At 45.1% G+C, this 19,558-nt stretch overlaps 1 long non-coding RNA gene across 1 annotated transcript in view; it reads right to left on the bottom strand.

Moving 5' to 3' along the window:
- LOC131499552 (uncharacterized) overlaps positions 1-19,558 on the bottom strand; it is a 113,972-nt gene that overhangs the window by 74,485 nt on the left and 19,929 nt on the right. The gene's annotated exons all lie outside the window — the stretch shown is intronic.

Raw genomic sequence — 19,558 nt, 5'->3', positions numbered from 1 at the left:
GTCAGGCTCTGGGCTGATGGCTCAGAGCCTGGAGCCTGCTTCCGATTCTGTGTCTCCCTCTCTCTCTGCCCCTCCCCCGTTCATGCTGTGTCTCTCTCTGTCTCAAAAATAAATAAACGTTAAAAAAAAAATTAAAAAAAAAAAAAAAAGGTCAGAATGCCTAAATATTGGTTAGAAACAAGCCCCAAACTTGACCTGTTTCCTGTTTGCCAACTTGCCTCTAATTGTCCTGTCCCAGGACAGGATAACACCTCTGTCATAGAAGCACTCCGATCCTCTGGATCCTGCTCACAAATCCAAGGGTGGTGATAGCTAAATAGTCAACATCCAATTTCCGAGAACTGACCTCGATTGCTCAGGAAGGTCTGATGTTTCATCCTCCACTTCCTCACACCCTTACACATTACACATCAATAATAAAACAAAGTGAATTTCAGACCAGATTAAGGAAATTTCTAACATCTTTTTAATCAGCACTCTGACAACACATTACCACCACATTACATTAAAAAGCAGAAACAGAGAGCAAACCAGCTCCGAAATCACTTCCTCTCGGCAACAATCACCTTGACCCCACATTCTGATCCGCATGCACACACAAGGCACTTGTAACACACACGTGCACTTTAAACTAAATGGCAGTGACACACAAGCCATTAGCATGCCACACACAATTCACAGAAGTGTGCCGTGGGCCCCCAGGCAATATTAAGAATATAACCCCACCCACCCCTCACTGCAGAGGAGCACTGGGAGCTAAAGCATGCACATGCATCTCTGTGCCCTGTGTGTTCTGTCAGGTTCTGCAGGGAAAGAAGAAAACATGAAGCGGGGACCCTGATGGCTATGAAAACAATTTCCTGCTATTTGTTTCAGGGAACCACAGGCAGGAAAGAACCGGGAAGGTTATCTAAACAATCAGCCCACTATGGAAACTGAATGTGATGCTCACGGGAAAGCTGTGGAAGACGTGGGAGAACAGGAAGGGAAGTCATATCAAACCAAAACATGAGAATTCTGTGCAACGGTAAGGAACCCCCCAACTAGGCCCTCCTTCCCCAGGGCAGAGGGGGGCTCCTGACTCCAAAGGTTGTCCTTACCACACCCACAGTGGACATCTTGGGGCTACTGAAATAATTCTCAACCTGCTCATTGGGAGAAGGCAGGCACATGAGACAGAAGAAGCTTTCAGGGCTCTGCCACACCCGCCCTGCCTCCCAGCTGCTAATCACAGCATCAGACCTGAGGACAAGAAGGAAGGTAAAAGACTATATCAGCCAAATTCAACTCCAGATAAGAAAACCCACGTCCAGGGTAGGGGAGTGACTTTCTCAAGGAGTACTCAGCTCACACAGAACCAGCTCTCCTCACTTCTGGCTCAGGGCTCTCCCCTGACCTCTGGATCTCCTTGAGGCCACGATGTGGGAATATCTCCCAAAAGTGAACTGTATAAAACTCCCTTGTCCTCACTCAAGGTAGGGGTATTAACTGGATCAGCCCTCCAAACTCATTAGTGGATGAGAGGAAGAATGGTATTTCCTCCTGTTTATCTACACTGCCTGGCTTGGAGCCCTTAGGGAGATCAACCCTCCACTTCAAAAAAACCCACTGCTATGGGTGACGGGGTCTCCACCCCACATCCCAGGCTGCAGCCCCACTGTCTGCACCCTCACAGGGTGAAGCAGCTAAGCTTCATGGAAAGCTCTACCTTCGGTGCCACTGCCCCTCTCAGGGCACAGCCCCCTACAGAGCCCTGAACCCCTCCCTTGTTTCCCATACTCCCCCAGTCTCACCCCAGAGGACAGACAAGAGAAGTGAAACCCACCCTGAGGGGAGAGAAGCAAATGAAGGGTGAAAGGAAAGTGTGAATAAAGGATGCTGCTTCAAAATGCCTCCCTATCATAAATGTCAGCGTGATTTCATCCATTCCCGGAATGGAATGTACCCTTCCAACAGCCCAGAGAAAGAAAGCAAGCTTAGGCTACATTGTCAATGCACAGGGGGATGACACCCAAACTGTGGGTGACTAAAGAAACCAAGATTCCACTGCCTTCCAGAATCCACACATCCGGCCCCCACTATCAGTGTTTGAGAAACTCTGCTTTTGCCAAAAAACTGCTAGAACTGATCCATGAATTCAGCAAAGCCACAGGATATAAAATCAATGCACAGAAACTGGTTGCATTCCTACATACCAATAATGAAGCAACAGAGAGAGAAATCAAGGAATCGATCCCATTTACTATTGTATCAAAAAACCATAAAATACCTAGGAATAAACATAATCAAAGGGGTGAAAAATCTATACACTGAAAACTATAGAAAGCTTATGAAACAAACTGAAGAAAACACACACAAAAAAAGGAAAAATATTCCATGCTCCTGGATTGGAAGAACAAACATTGTTAAAATGTCAATACTACCTAAGGCAATCTACATATTCAATGCAATCCCTGTCAAAATAACACCATCAGTCTTCACAGAGCTAGAACAAACAACCCTAAAATTTGTATGGAACCAGAAAAGATTCCAAATAGCGAAAGCAATCTTGAAAAAGAAAACGGGAGTCATTACAATCCCAGACTTCAAGATGTATTAAAAAGCTGTAATCATTACGAGTATGGTACTGGCACAAAAACAGACACTCAGATCAATGGAACAGAATAGAAAACCAAGAAATGGGCCCACAAATGTATGGCCAACTAATCTTTGACAAAGCAGGAAATATCCAATGGAATAGAGACAGTCTCTTCAGCAAATGGTGCTGGGAAAACTGGACAGCGACATGCAGAAGAATGAACCTGGACCACTTTCTTACACCATATACAAAAATAAACTCAAAATGGATGAAAGACCTAAATGTAAGACAGGAAGCCATCAAAATCCTCGAGAAGAAAGCAGGCAAAAACCTCTTTGACCTCGGCCACAACAACTTCTTATTCAACACGTCTCCAGAGACAAGGGAAACAAAAACAAAAATGAACTATTGGGACCTCATCACAATAAAAACTTCAGCACAGAGAAGGAAACAACCAGCAAAACTAAGAAGCAACCGACGGAATGGGAGAAGATATTTGCAAAGGACATATCAGATAAAGGGTTAGTATCCAAAATCTATAAAGAACTTATCAAACTCAACACTCAAAAAATGAATAATCCAGTGAAGAAATGGGCAAAAGACATGAATAGACACTTCCCCAAAGAAGACATCCAGATGGTGAACAAATGAAAAAATGCTTAATAACACTCATTATTAGGAAAATACAAATCAAAACCACAATGAGATACCACCTCACACCTGCCAGAATGGCTAACATTAACAACTCAGGCAACAACAGATGTTGGCAAGCATGCGAAGAAAGAGGATCTCTTTTGCACTGCTGGTGGGAATGCAAACTAGTGCAGTCACTCTGGAAAACAGTATGGAGGTTCCTCAAAAAAGTAAAAATAGAACTACCCTATGACCCAGCAATTGCACTACTAGGTATTTAACCAAGGGATACAGGTATGCTGTTTCGAAGGGGCACATGCACCCCAATGTTTATAGCAGCACTATCAACCATAGCCAAAGTATGGAAAGAGCCCAAATGTCCATCGATGGATGAATGGATAAAGAAGATGTGGTGTGTATATATACAATGAAGTATTACTCGGCAATCAAAAGAATGAAATCTAGGGGTGCCTGGGTGGCTCAGTCATAAAGCATCTGACTTCAGCTCAGGTCATGATCTCATGGTTCATGAGTTCCAGCCCCACATCGGGCTCTGTACAGACAGCACAGAGCTTGGAGCCTGCTTCAGATTCTGTGTCTCCCTCTCTCTCTACCCCTCCCTCACTCACGATCTGCCTCTCTCTCTCTCTCTCTCTCTCTCTCTCTCTCTCTCTCTCTCTCTCTCTCAAAAATAAATAAACATTAAAAAAAAAAAAGAATGAAATCTTGCCATTTGCAACTACATGGATGGAACTGGAGGGTATTATGCTAAGCAAAATTAGCCAGTCAGAGAAAGACAAGTATCATATGACTCCACTCATATGAGGAATTTAAGATACTAAACAGATGAACATAAGGGAAGGGAAGCAAAGATAATATAAAAACAGGGAGGCGGACAAAACATAAGAGACTCTTAAATATCGAGAACAGAGGGTTACTGGAGGGGTTGTGGGAGAATGGGCTAAATGGGCAAGGGGCAGTAAGGAATCTACTCCTGAAGTCATTGTTGCACTATATGCTAACTTGGATGTAAATTAAATAATAAATTACTTAATTTTAAAAATGTTTTTTAAATAAAAAGAGAAATTCTGCTTTCAGTTGATTCAGGGTGAGACCTATAGATACTCAGTTTTCAACAAACATCCCAGATAATTCTGGTACAGATGATCAAGGACCATCTAAGAGAAGTCCTACCTCCCCACTGCCCCACCTGACACTGAGTGGCTAAGAGCATGTGTTGTGAAGTCCCCAGGACCTGGCTTCCAACCGACTCTAGTGCATGAGCTGCAAAGCCCTGAGCAGATGACTGCACTTGAGTCCCCTGCATCTGTAAAATGGGGCTTATGAAATTACCCACCACATGTGCTGTTGTGGGGATCTAGCTATTTAAAGTGCTTAGCACACTGCCTGGCAGATAGTACACACACAATATTTGCTGGGTACAAGTTTTGTTCTAGTTGTCATGGCATCATAATTGGTAAGCACACCATATTTGTGGTCTATTAGTATTTTATATTGCAATATGTACACATGAAACTCATTTCTCCCAAGAAATGGACAGATCAACTGACTTCTCAGGGTTTCTAGAGCTAGCAGCTTCATTATTAGCTTAATCCTAAATTACCTCTACTCTGTGCCCTGCTAGTCTGAACAACCCCTTTCTGCCCCTGAACACCGGGCTCTCAACGAAAGTTTAAATTAAAAAAAATTTTTTTAAGTTTATTTATTTATTTGGAGAGAGACAGAGCAAGTTGGGGAGGGTAGAGAGAGAGGGAGACAGAGAATCCCAATATGTGCTGTCCGCACAGAGCCTAATGCAGGGCTCTAACCTATGAACCGTGAGATCATGGTCTGAGCTGAAATCAAGATTCAGATGTTTATCTGACTGAGCCACCCAGGCACCACAAAGTCTGAATCTACATTGTGCTTTTTTATGTTTTATAATGATGCTAAGTACTTTGTAGGGTGTGTTCTGACTGCCTGCTCTTCTCTATTAACTTTCTCCAAAGCCCTTCCTTGCCTTCCCCCCCTTTCTATTTTCCCCTCATCAACTCACAGCCCCCACTTTCCAGAAGACCTGTAGGCAGTTAATATGTGACCCCCAGGTTAAGAACATCCATCTGGCGGAAATGCTGAAAAATCACTCTGATCAACAGAAAAGGCTGATGGAGAGTAGAGCTCAGGCCTGCGCACCCATGGCCTTGTGCCGAGGAGAACAGGGCCGAGCTGAGGGATGGGCTCTGGGCATGCTCCCTCTTCTCTGTCACTGCCTCCACCACTTCCTCACCCCAGCCTGGCCTCCCCCTACAGCTTCTCCCCATTGCCCAGACAGTATTTCCACCTGGACCATCCACAGCCATCTCATCCAAACATGCCCCAAACTGTGTTTAGCATCTCAGTCCCAAGCCAGCCTATCCCTCAACCTCATCTCAGGGCTAATGGCCCCTGAGCCACCCAAGAGCCCAAACCAGACGCAGCTCCAAGTCATCTTCAGCACTCCCACCAACCACCACCCTCTTGGTCACTCACCAAGGCCTGCCAGTTCTTCAAATGGCTCTCCCACCCCTGCTCTCCCAGCTCAGATCTCAGACTCCAGGCCAGGCTCCCAGCGGCTGCAACAAACCAGCTGCCAGAGCACGTGTCCTGCAATACAATCTGACCAGGTAGGTCACTTCCCACCGAAATCCTCTGAGAGTTCCCCACTCACAGGAGTCCAAATTCCTTAGGCCGGGTGTCAAGACTTTCACAATTTGGGAGGGCTCTACCCCTCCTGCTACCAAAGAGACCCCCCAAGTAAGATGAGGCCAAAAATACCCAACACTCCACTCTAACCTAAGAGGCCAGCCACCCAGGGAACATGACATCTGGGGGTCAGTTGCCTCTCACACAGACGTCAGCTAAATTTATTTTTATCTAATGGTAGATCCCTGGGCCCTGAAGGGATGATACACCACCACCACAGCCCAGGTCCCCCCGGCCCACAATTCTGCTTCTTTGCCAAGAGGCCTAAAAGACTCTCCCAAGCACAACTGTGTGGGATTCCCACAGCCTGCCCTTTTTTCTGGACGTAACTCAGGACCCCTACCACACAAGTCTGCAGATTCCCAGGTTACTTGGAAAGAACAGAAACAGGAAGGTTAGAGCTTTGGCACCAGTTCAGAGTGGAACCCCTAGGGCCTTTGACTATAGGGGGGGGAAAAAGGCCCCATTGTCTTGGTGGGTGGAACCAAACCATAACAGGAGCAAGGAAACCAGTTTTGCGCCCAGAGATGAGGACTTGGCCCTCAAATATCAGGGTGGAGAAAGGGAAGGGAGAAGAAAACAAAGGCGATTGCAACAGTTCTTACTCACTCTTGGTTTTTGTTTGTTTGTTTGTTTTCCCTCACAGAGAGCTCTGCAAGGCCTCTGAGTCCGCACCGCGCCCCCCCCCCCCCCCCCCCCCCCCCCCCCCCGATCTAGGGGGACCAGGAAAAGGCGTGGCTCCTTAGGGGGTGGAGGCATCAATATGAGATTTAGATGGCTCCATTAATGAGACTGTTAGTAGAGAAAGGAGCCGCTCTACCATTTCCCTAATTGCTGGTGAAAGAAACAAAAAACAATAAAAAAAAAAAAAAACTCAAAGCTACACATTCACCCCTCAACAAAGGAAACAAACCCTTCCTGCAAAATACAGGGGACGCATCAGGACAGGGAGCCCCTCCCCACCCTGGTACTGCAAGAAACAGGAGGAGGCAAAGAGCAGAAAAGCCTGAGCCTTAAACAACAAATATTTCATGAGCACGTTCTTCCCCTACAACAAGTCCAAAGCTACTTGATACAATTCCAAGTGGCTGGAATGCCAGTTTGCCCCATGAGAGGTCCCTGACCATATTCCTTGATGCCTAGAGATTCCTTCCTTTGGGTTTGATCCATTGAGATGACAGACCATTTAGACTGAAGTACAAAGTCTCATGCTTATCCTCAACACAAAGTCACCATTTCTAGACCGGGAGGGTTGGGGTGAGGGGCATCTACTGTTTCTCCCTTCCTACCCTTGCACCTGCTGTTCCTCTGCCTGTAACACCTTCCTTCTCCTGCCCGTGCACTCAGCAAACTCAAATGGTGTGCTCTCTCACAAACCTTGAAGGGGCTCCCACAGGCAGATGAGTGCTTCCCTCTCTGTGCTCCCACAGCACATTGAACTTACCTGTATTTGTAATTTAATGTTTTTATTTTTGAAAACTAAGTATAGAAGAGAAAAACATTTCCCATGTGTAATGTAGACTTATCATTGTTTAACATTTCAGCATATTTCTTCTGGTCTTTTCTTCCAGGTGACAGGCTATAACTTTCCAGAATGCAAAGACCAAATACTTTCTTTTTCCAGTTCTTACAGTTCTGGAGGTCAGAAGTCCAAAAGTCCCAGGTCCCACTGGAATAAAATCCAGGTGTTGGCAGGCTGGTAATCCTTCTGGAGGTTCAAGAGGCAGATCTGCTTCTCCACCTGATCCCATTTCTAGGGGCTGCCCGCATTCCTTGGTTCATACACCACCACCATCCCTGGCCCTCAAAGCCAGCAAAGACAGGTGGACTCGTTCACATTCTTGCTGCAGGTCCGTAACACTGGCTCTCCTGCTTCCTTTTCTCACTGACAAGGACCCTGTTGACTGCACGTGGCCCACCAGGATAACCCAGGATACTCTTGCCATCTCAAGACCTTCATCACATCTGCAAAGTCCCTTTTGCCAAATTAAGTAACTCCCACAGCATCCAGGGGTTCAAATGGGGACACTTGGCAGAGGCCATTACTCTGCATACCACGTTTACCTTCTCTAAACTCTATGTAGAAATTTGCTTTGCCTTCCATCTCTTTCACTTTTCTTCTGACACACAGGCAGGAGCCCAAGCTTTCAGGGGAAAACACACCAGTCTGTCGTTAACTGGCTGGATGACCCTGGACCAGTCACTTCACCACCCTTACCCTCTTTTTTTCCTCATCCGTAGCACAAGGATAACTCGCAGCACATTAGGAAAAGACAGTAAAATTATAAGCTAAACAGTGTCTGGAATGTGATGAGCCCACCGTAACCATCCCTTTCATCCTTGCCTTCACCACCCCCACTGTCTCCCCCTTTGCCTCCTTTCTCATCATTTAGCAAAGAAGGCCACACTACCCACTTCTTGTGATTCTGCTTCAGTGCTTCTTGGTATCTGATGATGGCGTTTTGAGGTGATGGTGGGGTTCAGAGCCGAAGGCCAAGAAAGAATTCTTGAAAACGTCTTAGGTGCAAAAATGTGATTTTATTAAAGCACAGAGACAGGACCCATGGGCAGGAAGAGCTGCACTGGGGTTGTAAGAGAGTGGCTGCTTATATACATAGTGTGGAGTTTGGGGGAGGTAAAGTCAAGAGGAAGTTTCTTAAAGGGCTTTCCATAAGCTAAAGAGAATTTACAGATTATTAGAGGCCTAACTATTGTCAAGCTAAGGTTGTTTTTCCCTCTAGCAAAGCACTATCATTAAGATAGTAGGGAGTTCCTGGGGTGCCTGGGTGGCTCAGTCGGTTGAGCATCTGACTTTGGCTCAGGTCATGATCTTGAGGTTTGTGAGTTCGAGCCCTGCATCGGGCTCTGTGCTGACAGCTCAGAGCCTGGAGCCTGCTTCAGATTCTGTGTCCCCTTCTCTCTCTGCCCATCCCCTGCTTGTGTTCTGTCTCTCACTGTCTCTCAAAAATAAATAAACAAATGTAAAAGAAAAATTAAAAAAAAAATGGTAGGGAGTTCCTGATTAGGCTATTGATGAGATATTTGTAAACTGATGGGGACTATCAGTTTAACCATTTGTTTTCTGTCATTTCCTTTGTTCTTGGGCAGCCAGGAGTGCCTGAGGAATATCACACATATCCCACCTTGGTGGGGGTGTGGGGGAGGTGGTTGTGCTAACTTGTGCTTGGCCCTCAGCTTGCCTTATGGTCCCTCATCATCTGATATCTACTCAAGGACAGGTCTGGGCTTTTTAAAAGTCCATGTTTGGGGCGCCTGGGTGGCTCAGTTGGTTAAGTGGCTCAGGTCATGATCTTGCAATTTGTGAGTTCAAGCCCTGCGCCGGGCTCTATGTGACAGCTCAGAGTCTGGAGCCTGCTTCGGATTCTGTGTCTCCCTCTCCTCTTCATGCTCTGTCTCTCTCTCTCTCTCTCAAAAATAAATAAACATTAAAAAAAATTTTTTTAAGTCTTTTTATGTTCACATAAAACTTATACAGAATTCCTCATAACTTTCACATGACAGTCCCAACTCTCCCCTGTTAATCTATACATTCATTTCCTTATTTCATCCTTCTTCAGTCTTTCTCCTAACTCCTTCTAAAGAAGACAGTGCAGAGACAGGCGCGAGGCCCAGCCACAGCAGGGAATTCCTCTGGCAGGATGAATGCTGTTTGCAAGATGTCCCCTAAAGCCCCCTTCTGGGCTCAGCTTACAGAAAGACCACTGAACCCTAGGAAACATTCCCAGACCCCCAGGGACAATAACTGTGACAGAAGCCACACACCCTCTGGGGATCTTCCATCGGATTAAGACATTTTCCAGAATGTTGTTCATGAGTTATTGTGACCCAACCCTTCCACTCCCGGAAGTTGACTTTCCCCTATCATTTTCATCTCCAGCTGGCCTTCCAGGACGCTGGCTAAAAACTGCCTCCCCACCCAGGTGACCAGGGTGGCACCTTTGCCTAATCCCATAATTGTAATGGCTCATACACACTCAACACTCATCCTGAGGGTTGTTACATAGCCACAGTCTTCACAAAAAATCTCATGAGTGTTATCATCCCTGTTTTAACAGGTTAAAAAAAAAAACGGAGACAGAGAAATTAAGTAATTTATCCAACATCCCACAACTCATATTTTACCCTCACCTCCCACCCAAATAAATGTTAATAATTTAATCTGGGAAGAGAACACCTGAAGATTTCTAGGTCTCCTGAATGAAATCTACCTTCCAGAATGATTTTTGCCCCCCCCACCCCATTTGCAGGATTCAACAGTCAGTATTTTGTTTTCTGTCTTGCCCTTCACTTATGCACATATTCCCTCACACCACCCTTGCAATGCACATCCCATAAAAGCATGCTTTTATGCACTTCAATCTCTTTGGGGAAAAAACAGAGTCAGGTTCCTGGCCCCCATGAAAAGTTGTTCTTACTGAATTGTCAACCATTTGCATAGCTTTTCTCTGGCCACAAAAGTGGTGCAATAGGGAAAGAAGATGTAATGAGAAGCAGGAGGCTGGGAGAGCTCTTAGAGTGGTCATAAAAGGGAGGAGATTCCAAATGCAGAAACAGTCATAAAACACACCCAGAATTTGTGGCCTTTGAACAATGGCAGCCCCACCTGTCTCTTTCCGTGCCTGTTGGCATCTGACTTCCTTCTCGGCCTGCCCCTCCTGGGCTTGTCTCAGACCGGTACTAGAGACCTGGGAGTGAGGTCAAACCACAGCACCCAGCACTGAGCTGTGTGGGTGGAGAGGGCAGAAAAGGAAGGAAAGCATTCACTGAACAGGGGACCTGACACCTCTGTATACAGCACTTGGGCACGGAATGGATTAATAAGGGCTGCTTGGCAGGACTGGAGGTTAAGTAGACAGCACTTGCCTAGTGCTGTCTGACTGAGAGCAGAGGGGAGGGTGTGGGAGGCATCACAGCAATCTCCCATTTAGAAACCCATTGTCCCTCCCTTCTCCCTTGGTTGGGTTACATTCCTCTATCCAAAGGTCACTTGTTCACTGAGTTGGGTTCCAGGAAAAACAAATCTCAGTTGAATCTTAAAGACCCAAGCACTCAATTCAGCTCAGGAGTGTCTATCATCTTAGTGATGACCAGATGCAAATATGTTTTAAATGCCCAGCAGAACATTTTGACTAGAGCCTTTGCACTCACAATCCCTTTGAGGACTGCTGAGCTACACACCAAGGGAGGAAGGAACCTGGGGACCTTTATGTTTATACCTCCTCCAATACTCAGAATCGCCCTTTGAAGTAAGTGCTATATCCCTTTTTTGCAAATGAGAAACCAAAACTGCAAGAAGCCAATTAACTTGTCTCCTCTCCAAGAACTGGTTAAAAAAAAAAAAAAAAAAATGGAACCAAGACTCAGACTCACATATTTCTGAATCTATATTTCTGAAATCTCATGATTTCACTCCACACCATCCTACCTACTAGAACTCAAAGAAAGGAAAGATGACTGCTTCTAGCAGAGATATTCACAAAGGGCTTCAGTGAAGAGATAGGGTCTGAGATGGGCTTTAGGATTGAACAATAATTCAGGAGGCTGAGCAGGAAGGCAAGGGCACTATAGGAATAAGGGAAAGAATTAGGATAAATTCAGACACAAGAAAGTAAACTGCAGTTGAGCAAGGTAGCAGATTGGGGCCATGCTACAGGGGCTCTGAATGGCACTCTAAGGAATCTGAACTTATCCTACAGATGACAGGAGTAACTGGGAAGCTTTAAGAAAGTCAGCAACATCACAGGGGCACCTGTGTTGGTTAAGTTAAGTGTCGGTTAAGTGTCCGCCTTCGGCTCCGGTCATGATATCACGGTCCGTGAGTTCAAGCCCTATGTCAGGCTCTGTACTGACAGCTTGGAGCCTGGAGCCTGCTTTGGATTCTGTGTCTCCCTCTCTCTCTGACCCTCCCCGTTCATGCTCTGTCTCTCTCTGTCTCAAAAATAAATAAACATTAAAAAAAAAAAAAAAAAGAAAGAAAAGAAAGAAAGTCAGCAACATCACAGGGGCACCTGGGTGGCTCAGTCGGTTAAGTGTCCGCCTTCGGCTCCGGTCATGATATCACGGTCCGTGAGTTCGAGCCCCACGTCAGGCTCTGTGCTGACAGCTTGGAGCCTGGAGCCTGCTTTGGATTCTGTGTCTCCCTCTCCCCCCTCTCTCTGACCCTCCCCGTTCATGCTCTGTCTCTCTCTGTCTCAAAAATAAATAAACATTAAAAAAAAAAGAAAAGAAAGAAAGTCAGCAACATCACAAAATAGCGTTGCCAGAAAGAAGATTCTCGCAGGCAAGATGGGAGGCAAGATGACTTAGGGACATGGTTCTCAACTCTGGCGACTCATTACTTCCCTAGAAGTTTTCTTTCTTTAACTTTTCATTTTAACATACTTTCAGACCTTCAAAACTGTTCCAAAAACAGTCAAAGTTCCCTCATACCCTTCACTCAACTCCCCCAAATATAAATGTTGTAGATAAGCACAGAACAATTACCAAAATCAACAAATTATCATTGACACAACACAATGAACTTATTTACAGATCTTGCTCAAATTCCATCAGCCTTTCCACTAAGGCCCTTTTTCTGGACTAGGAACTGATCTAGGATCAAACATTGTATTTGGCATTTTTTTTCCTTAGTCTCCTTTAATCTGGGTCAATTCCTGAGAATTTCTTTTGTCTTCATTAACTTAACATTTTTAAGAGCTCTGGCCAATTATTCTGTGAAATGACCCTCAGTTTGGGCTTCTCTAACATAGCCTCATGATTAAACTTAGGCTATGTACTTTTAGCAAGAATACCACAGAAGCGGTCCTGTGCCTTCTCTGTCAATTGTATCAGGCCCATGATATTGACATTTCTCGCATTACTGGTGATGCTTTGAACATCTGGCTAAGGTTTCTCTGTAAAATAACTTCTTTTACTTGGGAGATTTTAAAAACTACAAATGTCTGGGCCATACCACAGACCAATCAAACCAGACTCTGTGGAGATAAGTCATAGACATTGGTAGGCTTTAAATGCCCTTCATGTGATTTTAACCAGCAATGAGGGCTGGAAACCACCAGTTTAAACAATGAAGATTAGAATACTGGAAATCAGTAAGGAAGCCATTCCTCAGGCCTCTCTTGTTAAAAGAACAGCCAATTCCAGGCACAGATAAATATATTTGGACTTTGGCATGGACTCATGGTAGGAGAAAGGAAAGGCCAAAAAATCCCCTGATTGAGAAAGTGATGGGTGAGTAGACTGGTCTCTAATTTAAAAAAAAGAAGGTGGGGAGCACCTGGGTGGCTCAGTCGGTTGAGCATCCAACTCTTGATTTTAACTCAGATCATGATCTCACAATTCATGGGTGGAGCCCCGCATCGGGCTCTGTCTCCACTGACAGATTGGGATTCTCTCTCTCTCCCTCTCTCTCTCTCTGCTCCTCCCCTGCACTTCTCTCAAAAATAAATAAGTACACATTAACAACAAAAAAAAAAAGTCAGGATGCTAAGTAAAGTGTCCAGCCCTTTATATGTGCCCTATAAAGGCACCATATAATTTTACTGTCTTGAGCCTGACATGAGTTCATAACTGTCACTGAGGGAGGAAACTATAAATCATGTAATATAAATATACGACCACACATGAAAGTTGAGCACTTCTGGGTACAGTTGAATGGATTATTCACAGAATCTAAGTGACAGGTGCATGATCTCCCTTAAACAACCTTGCCCTCCCCACTTGGTCTTTGTCCTTAATCTCTTCTGAAGCAAGTAAGGACCCTGTTGTAAATTTCGTGAAATAGGAAAGTGTACAAAGCTCCTGTCACCATGCTGTTGAAGCAATGATATTGTGCTCAACTTCCTTAGCGTTATTATCTTGAGGTTTCCATAAAGAGATTTCATCAACCCTCCCTTGGAGGGGCCATCTGATAACATGCAAAGAGAAACACAAATTTAACCCAAATAGAGGGTCAGGAAGGACCCCAAGGAGAATTATCCCTAAAGTATTCACAAACTACCAGGATCTGGGGCTGCAGGAGGAGCTGCTGCTAGACAATAAGTGACAGAAGAGAGGATACCTCTAACACTCAGGGAGGACTAGCTCTAACACTCAGGGAGCACTAGCTCTAACACTCAGGGAGCACTACAAAAAGATTTAACTCAATTATCCCTCAACTATTACAAAACCAGGTATCCCTCAAGTCTCTCTATGGGATCTCACTGAGAGGCTGGCACATAATTAAATGGTGAAATAATTTATAGAAGGGTGGGACAACTAGGTCAGGAATGGCTGAGAAAGGTTCCTTCCACAAAAGAGGCAGGATTCAGGTTAGGCCTCTGAATGGTCAAGTCTTAGGGAAACAGAGACAGGGAGACATGCAAGCATGGGGAACCAGTGTCAGGCACTACTGAAGATGCTAATTTCGAGGGGGCTTTCTGGAATGAGAGCGGGTTTGCATGTTATTTTATTTATCGCTCCCAACCTCCCACCATTTATTTCAGAGGATGCTGAGCCTCAGAAAGGTAAAGTAACTTGCCAAGGTCAGTGGTGGATCTGGGATTAGCAAGCAGGTATGTCTAACTCCGAAGCCCAAGCCAATACCATCACCACTGAGAGAAGACTGAACCTGGTATGTTTCGGGAACAGGAAGGAGCGAGGAGAACTATGGTGGAAAAATGAGATTAAGAAATAGGGAAGTTAGGTAAGCTTGCTAAGATGGGACCATATGTTGTAGAGCCATGAAAACTAGACAAGAGACATATGAATTTGATCTTGTAGTTACACAAGAGCCACTAAAGATTTTAAGTAAGAGAGTAATCCAAAGCGGTGCCTTGAGCAAAGACCGAAGGGGATAGTGGTGAAAATAGGGGTTCTGGGTTCTTACACCAAAGAGATGCCACTAACAACAGCAAAGAGGGCCCTGAGATACAGAGGAGTGAGAACTGAACTAAGTGTCAGAAGCTTGGGTTTAAATGTAAAAAGTTATGCGATAAAGTCATGACTTCATTAGGCAAGTCACACACTCTCTCTGGACTTCAATTTCTTCTCAACCAGAAATCAGGTGAAGTGAGAACTAATCCCTTAAATGACCTCTAAAGCTTTGCTACTCAAAGTGTGGTCCACCAACCAGTAGCAATGCATCATCCAAAAGTTTATTAGAAATGCAGAATATCGGGGCGCCTGGGTGGCTCAGTCGGTTAAGTGTCCAACTTCAGCTCAGGTCATGATCTCATGGTCCGTGGGTTCGGGCCCCGCGTCGGGCTCTGTGTTGACAGCTCAGAGCCTGGAGCCTGCTTCAGATTCTGTGTCTCCCTCTCTCTCTGACCCTCCCCCGTTCATGCTCTGTCTCTCTCTGTCTCAAAAATAAATAAACATTAAAAAAAAATTTTTTATTAAAAAAAAAGAAATGCAGAATCTCAAAGAGAGAGAGAGAGAGAGAGAAATCTCAGGCCCCACCAGAGGAATCAGACCTGTATTTAAACAAGGTGATCTGTAAGCAAATTAAAGTTTGAGACAATTCTCTAAAGTGTGTTCCAGTTCTAAAACGCAATGGTTTCTCTCACTTGACATGAAAAAAATTACCTATTTACTTCATTTCTGTCTAACTGATTTTTTCACTTTATTGTTTCCTAATTCTAACGCTGCCACCACTACACACACACACACACACACACACACACACACACACACACACACTTGCCTGAGCCTGAGAGTTCTTAGGCAACACCAGTGAGGCAGCGCTGCCATCTCGTGGCCATAACAAGTAAGTGCACTTAGTCCTACCTTCTTGCCAGGCAAGGGGGTGAGAGTTGGCAGACAGAGTGAAGTCCAAGTCACAGATTAGATAAGAGAATCACAACCACTCACAATGACTGGAAGGAACTATCAGAAAGAGGTCAGCCTGCATCATACAGGAATGTCACATTTCAAAGGGTAGTTTTTGTAACACCTAATAAAATGTATTAGTGGGGAAACTGGGTTCCAAGCCAAGCTCTGTCCTTGTAATCTTAAAAAAAAAAAAAAAAAAAAAAATCACTATGACACATTTTCAGACACATTTCAGACATTTACTGCCTGAACTCTGCCAGTAAACTTGTAATTTTCCAAGGAAATTCACTTTGCTGTGATAGCTCTTTCTCATCCTGAGCCAAATGCGTCTGATGGACACTCACCAATCTGAATCCTACTCTCTGTAGGCACTGAAATACATTAAATACCTTTCACACAACAGACCTTTCCCAAATGACGATTCTGAAGTCCCTACACTCTCCTGCCCCTTTCCAACGGGCAAAGGAAGTAGTATCCAGCACAGGGGAAGTGTGTCCAGCACAGGAGCGTTCTAACCAGAGCAGCAGAGCCACAGGACCACCCACTTCCCCATTCTGGGCACTAGACCTGTGTTAGAAAGCCATGTACTACATCAGATGATCTGACGACACTGGTTTTTCCTACTTGTGCAGCTGCTCAGTCACCCCACAACTTTGTTGGTGTATACATTTTACTCAGTTTTATTTTTTAAGAAATATTTATTAGAGCACCTGGGTGGCTCAGTTGGTTAAGTGTTCGACTTCGGCTCAGGTCATGATCTCACAGTTTGTGAGTTTGAGCCCCGTGTCAGGCTCTGTGCTGACAGTTCAGAGCCTGGAGCCTGCTTGGGATTCTGTGTCTCCCTTTCTCTCTGCCCCTCACCTGCTTGCTCACTGGCTCTTTCCCTCTCTCTCTTTCTCAAAAATAAATAAAACATTAAAAAATTAAAAAAAAAGAAATATTTATTAGAGCCCACTAGAGACACGAAGATGAACCAGACCTGGTCCCTGCCCTCACTGAGCTCTGGGTTATGGAGACAACCCAATTCAAAGCCAAACCATCGGGGTGCCTGAGTGGCTCAGTCAGTTGAGCGTCTGACTTGCTTTTGGCTCAGGTCATGATCCCAAGGTCATGGGGTTGAGCCCCACATGAGGCTCCATGCTGAGAGTGGAGACAGCCTGAGAGTCTCTCTCTCTCCCTCTGCCCCTCTCTCTCCTGCTCTCTCCAAATACTACTACTATTACTACTACTACTAATAATAATAATAATAAAATCTGGGCACCTGGGTGGCTCAGTCAGTTAAGCATCCAACTCTTGACTTCAGTTCAGGTCAGGATCTCACTGTTTGTGAGATCGAGCCCCTCATAGGGCTCTGTGCTGACAGTATGGAGCCTGCTTGGGATTCTCTCCCGCCCCCCTCTCTCTGTACCCCTCCCCCACTTGCACATGCTCTCATTCTCTCAAATAAAATAAACATTTAAATAATAATAATAATAATAATTGGCCGCCTGGGTGGCTCAGTCAGCTGAGCGTCCGACTTCGGCGCAGGTCATGATCGCACAGCTCGTGAGTTTGAGCCCTGCACTGGGCTCTGTGCTGACAGTTCAGAGCCTGAAGCCTGCTTCAGATTCTGTGTCTCCCTCTTTCTCTGCCCCACCCCACTCGTGCCATGTCTCTCTCAAAAATAAATAAACATTTAAAAAATTAAATAATAAATAAATAAATAAATAAATAAATAAATAAATAAATATTTGGATGTTAAAAAAAAACCAGACCACCACAGTGCAGCAGGAAATACCTCAATAGAGGTAAACAAAGACTTTTGGGGACCATCTCAGTAACCCCCTGTGAAAATCTTCCACTCTTGGTTTCTGGGCTCAGTTTTCTTCATTTCAAACTCAAAGTGAAAGAAAAATAGTAATAATGCAAATGTCCCAGATGGTCCTATATGGTCATGGTTGGGCCAGGCATTTCCTTCTGGTTAATCCAAGGCATCCGCGGGCTCTTTCTAAATGTCCACTCTCTCCTGTTACAGTTGACCACAGCTGCACACAGACAGAAATTCAAGGAGGTCGAGAAATTTGAGTGTTAGTCCTGTGCAGCTAACTGACTACATGATGTTGTACAAATCATATAACTTCCCTGGGCCTTAATTTCCTCTCTGAACTGGAGCAGTTGGGTTAGCTCCCCGTGGGTCTCTAGATCTAGTGAGAGCCCCACAGAGACAGTTTTACACTTTCTTCTCAGTAGTCACCACCTAGCAAACACTGGACACACATTAGGTGCTCAAATGTCTACTGAATATATGTATGAATAGATGATTACTACAGCAGCATGAATCATGGAATCAATCAACAAATGATTCTGAATGTCTACTAAGTACACTGTGGAGTAGGTAAACCAAATAGTGACAGAATGGTATTTTCTCCCCACTTTCCCCTCACCTTCTTCCTGAAAGGGGAGCTTTGTAAGTTAGAGACACTGTGTTAACACAAATAATGTTCTCGAGATGGGCTCTAACTGGTTGCTAAAGTGAACAAGAAAAAGTCTGTTTGTCTTGGGTGTGTTTTATATCAATGGACCTGACGGACCCAAAGCCCCCTCCCATGGTACACAGGACCCGACACCACACCCCAAGTCCTTGGAGGGGAAAATCAGACAGAGGGAATGACAGGGAGCCAGGACTGAGGGGACCTAGAGGAAGAGCTGAGGAGGAGCTTCACTCATTCCCCAGCAGCCTGAGAGTGGACTGGTGGACAAATCGACAGGCAAAGGAAAGTACCCCCACAAGGTCCCTTGTAGTGCGTGACCATTCATAAGTGAAATTTTCTTTCTGGTAATGGACTGCACTTTCACATGCTTCCTACCATGCCAGTCCTAGTTAAAGTGTTACAAGAATATCACTGAATTCAACAAACATTGATTCAACAAATATAGGCCCAAAGTGTCAGGCCCTACATAAGTTCTAGAACAAAAAAATGAACATAATAACCCCTGCCCTCAACGATCCCTGTCCAATTAGCTCCACGCTCCTTCTCTGCACTGCCCTCCTCTTGGCCCTCCACCAATCCAAATCCCACCCCACCTGCGAGAACCCCGCCCCCCAAGCCCCACCTACCCAGAGTCCCCGAGTGACACTGAGCCCACAGTGAACTCCTGTCACTTCTGAAATTTGGTTCCACTCCCACCTCTAGGTTTTATGAATATATGTCATTTCGCTAGTTAGATTTGAGCGTCCTGAGGACAGAGACCATTGTTAGAATTTTCCAGAGAAAGGCGCCTGGGTGGCTCAGTCAGTGAAGTGTCCGGCTCTCAATTTCAGCTCAGGTCATGAGCGCATCCTTCTCCAGCTCCCCGCTGGACATGGAGTCTGCTTAAGATTCTCTCTCTCCCTCCCCCTCTGCCTCTTCCCCAGTCATGGGTGCACTCGCTGTCTCTCAAAAAAAACCCTTTTTTCCAGGGAAACCACAACAGTGCTTCATATCTGACCAAGCTCAGACCAAGCCCAAGCCTTCAACTGGAGGACAATCCCTGTTGTGCCTGGCTCCATGCAGCTGCTTTATAAACTTTGTAGTAGCAAAGTCTACAATCAGCTCTCCAACATGTCGATAAGCAGTGATAATATGAAAATTGAGAGGGTAAGAATGATCATACAGAAATCAAAAAGGGTTTGACTCATGCCTTGCCTCTTCCCTCCTCTTAGGTAAAACAAAATCATGCCAAGTTTTCTCACTCCTGCCTGGAGGCTGCCAGAGAGGACTTCCTTGTTAATCTTCCCCACAGCCCTCACAAATA

This window comes from Neofelis nebulosa, chromosome 17, assembly GCF_028018385.1.
Source record: "Neofelis nebulosa isolate mNeoNeb1 chromosome 17, mNeoNeb1.pri, whole genome shotgun sequence".
Taxonomy (NCBI): domain Eukaryota; kingdom Metazoa; phylum Chordata; class Mammalia; order Carnivora; family Felidae; genus Neofelis; species Neofelis nebulosa.
Note: the sequence above shows the minus strand (reverse complement) of the source record. Positions and strands in the feature narration are given on the sequence as shown.